General features: G+C 46.0%; 1 non-coding gene across 1 annotated transcript; it reads right to left on the bottom strand.

Annotated features, from left to right (window-relative positions):
* Nucleotides 1-288: 288 nt before the first annotated feature.
* Nucleotides 289-499, bottom strand: LOC119266354. Its single transcript, XR_005132019.1, has one exon. It is a non-coding gene; the product is annotated as a small nucleolar RNA U3 (small nucleolar RNA).
* Between the last annotated feature and the right edge of the window lie 2,893 nt (nucleotides 500-3,392).

The following is a 3,392-nucleotide window of genomic DNA, read 5'->3' as shown; positions in this document are numbered from 1 at the left end:
ACCTTCTTCGCCCGCTCCAAAGCCGCCGTCTTCTCCTTCACCATCGTCGCCGGCGAAGCACGCGCAGAGCAGCAGCGCTGGGATGGTGGCGAGCGCAGCAGATGAATCTGACGAAGAGGGAGAAGAAAATGAGGGCGCACTATTCAAAAACCCCCATCCGGCGCCTTATATGGGGTTACTTCCGAGTGGCTGACTGGTAGGCCCGGACGATCCTGTCAAATCCGGCAACAGCTGCGCGCGCGATACGTGGCGAAAAGGGTGGCGCGAAGATCGAGGCGTTCCTGCCTTATCCCATCCGAGTACCGCGGCCTCCTCCGCCTCGCGCGCTTCCCGAAATTCAGATCCTGCTAAATTTGCAAACAGTAGAGCAATCCTAGCCGTTAATCACGCTCTGGCCCAGAGGTCAGAGTACATCAACCAGACTGAAGTGTTTGCCTCCTTATTGGGAAAGGATGCAGCAGTACGAGCTATAGAACAGATCCTGTTCAAGTAAGGTCGATCGAAGGAAATCTTCAGTCTGACAAGTCACTCGACAGATACAAAGAATGGATCAAGGAGACTGAAAAAGAAGTTGGTGCCGTCACCTAAAGTCATTTATCCAGAACAAGACTTACTCATAGCACGAAAAACAGGTCGGAAGAATTCTCAACTCCTTCCTCACTCAAACCTCGATCCATTCGGGGGCTAATGATGAAGCCATGTACCTAGGGTAGGGTCATGGACCTGTCCAAGGTACCCTCCCCAAGGACATCTCTAGAAGAAACTACCATTCAGTCGACCTGGAAGGATTCCACTCGATAGACTCGAAGACACTCGACCATGAAGCCACTCACTCGACCACCAAGAGATCTAGAGTCACTCTACACACAAACGGTCTGTCATTAAGTAGTCTTTATGGTCATGATAGCAGTATGTAAGGCGTTACCAGTAACGCCATGCCTTAATGTACTTTAAACCCTGCATAACTGAGGGCAGGAGGGGTCTGGCAGACTCTATATAAGCCACCCCCCTCCTCAGTGAAAAGGGTTCGCACCCCTGTAACTCATACGCATATAATCCAGTCGACCGCCTCCGGGCTCCGAGACGTATAGCTGTTACTTCCTCCGAGAAGGGCATGAACTCATAAATCTCTTGCATATACAACTACTCCATAGCTAGGATCTTGCCTCTCCATACCTACCCCCCCCCTATTCTACTGTCAGGCTAAGACTAAGAACCACGATATGCGCTACTGCTATATTTATTTCAGCAGCGAGTTATTCTTGAGCTCGCTACTGCTAATTAGCAGCAGCGCCTTATTTTAAAGCGCGCTGCTGATAAGATTCTGTGTATAGGCTTTTCCCTAGTAGTGATTACCAATAGTAATATTGGTGTATGTCAAAAGGGCAACTAGAGCTACGTAAAAATTCTTTAACTTTTGATCTTTAGGAACTTGGTATTCCCATATTAGAACAGAAAAAGGTCAGTATGTTCAATTTTAAAGGGAGCATAATTAAAACTAAAAAGAACCTCACACAAACCAAAGACATTAGGCCTTATAGAATGCTAGGTGCTTAGGGAGGTGCTTAGAGAAATAAACCAGGTTTTTCTGAAGCACCAGTGCCTATTTTTACAGGAGAGACACCTAATTAAGCTTCTACCCTATACAAATAAGCACCGGTGCTTAAGAAAATCTTGGTTTATTTCCTCAAGCACCTCCCTTAAGCACCTTGCATTGTACAAGGCCTTATGGGAATCTATCTGAAAATAGGGCGTACTAAAATTATTTAATTCAATTTTTTACATTGGGAATCATATTGTAATATCTAGATTCCAAATGCCCAAACCATCATAAAACATATAATGTGTTAAACTTCTTCTGCTAAAGTTAATGACTTGCGAATATCTTGTAAAACACTACTAGGGAAAAGCTTATAGGCAGACGCTTACTAGTAGCGCGGGTTTATACCCCTCGGTACTGCTACTTACTAGTAGCGCGGGTTTTTACCCCGCGCTACTACTATGCGGTCTCTACCGTGCCACTCCGGGACATGCCATAGTAGTAGCGAGGGGTACAAACCCGCACTACTACTAAGTTGATAGTAGTAGAGCGGGTTTATACCCCTCGCTACTACTAAGTACGAGGTAGGTGAAGTCCCCATATCCTCGGCCGAATCCCTCCTCTCTCTCCCTCACTCTCCCCCCCTCTCTTCATAGGCTCTCCCATGGTGCTCCTGCCCAAGCACATCTCCTCCTCCATGGCGGCCAACGAGTCTGCCTACTGGTGTCACTGGCGTCCAGGAGCTCGCCTGTCTTCCCCCTCGTCTCCATGCCACCACAACAGAGCACCTTGCCGCCGGTGACCAGCCCCGATGCGCCCTCCATCTCCTTCCTTTCTCCCTTGTTTCTCTTTTTCCCTTTCCCTCTCCCTTCGGTTGTACTCACCTCCCATGCCCATGCCAGCGCACGTCGTTGACATGGCCAACCAGGAGTTCTCCGCCTTGGCCGCGAAGAGGATCCTCACACCGTCGTCTTTCTCTACACTAGAACCGGTCCCTCTCCAACTGCCGTTGCTGGATCTGGTCTACCGCTACCCGTACGCACCTCCGACGACGGCGACTCCTTGTCGTCGCTGGATCGAATCATTGACACCATTGACAGCATGCGCAAGGTTGGATTATTGTTTTGGTTTTTGAAATTAATAGTAGTAGCGCGGGTCACAGACACGCGCTACAGATAGTTAGTAGTAGCACGTGTGGAATCCACGCTACTACTAACGCACATACTAGTAGCGCGGGATGCGCCGCGCTACAACTACCACTTAGCTGTGGCGTCGTAGTAGTAGTGCGGGCATCCGCGCTACTACTATCTGTTTGACCCGCGCTACTACTAGGCTTTTTCCTAGTAGTGAAAATTTACATACCAAACTAATATCATGTACAAATTATCGCCAACTCATGATTTGGAGTTGAATTCTATACCCATTTAACTTCTCAGACAACAATAAGTCCCCATTGTATAGGTTGTGGAATAGATAGGTTATGGTCACGCTATTCGCCACCCTGGGTGAGGAATAGTTATTCTTCACCCCCCCTCTATTTTAACATCAATGCACCGTAATTTTACGTTTCGTAAATTTTATCTTATTTCAGACGTAAAAAGAGAACGTTAGAAAATATATAATTGCTATAAAAAATATTTTATATTACGTAAATTACAAATGTAAAAACATAGTGTAAAATGTACATAAATATATTTTTTCAGGTATTCTGACTTTTTTTATGCCAAATTTTACACAATGAATCAATATGACTGTAACTATTTATATTTGAAACATAATTTATTTATGAAATGATCGTAAGATTACCTCGGGTGAAGAATAACTTTTTCTGCACCCTGGATGATGAATAGTA

This window comes from Triticum dicoccoides, chromosome 2B, assembly GCF_002162155.2.
Source record: "Triticum dicoccoides isolate Atlit2015 ecotype Zavitan chromosome 2B, WEW_v2.0, whole genome shotgun sequence".
In the NCBI taxonomy this organism is placed as follows: Eukaryota; Viridiplantae; Streptophyta; class Magnoliopsida; order Poales; family Poaceae; genus Triticum; species Triticum dicoccoides.
The sequence above is the reverse complement of the archived record's forward strand: the minus strand, read 5'-3'. Positions and strand labels throughout refer to the sequence as shown.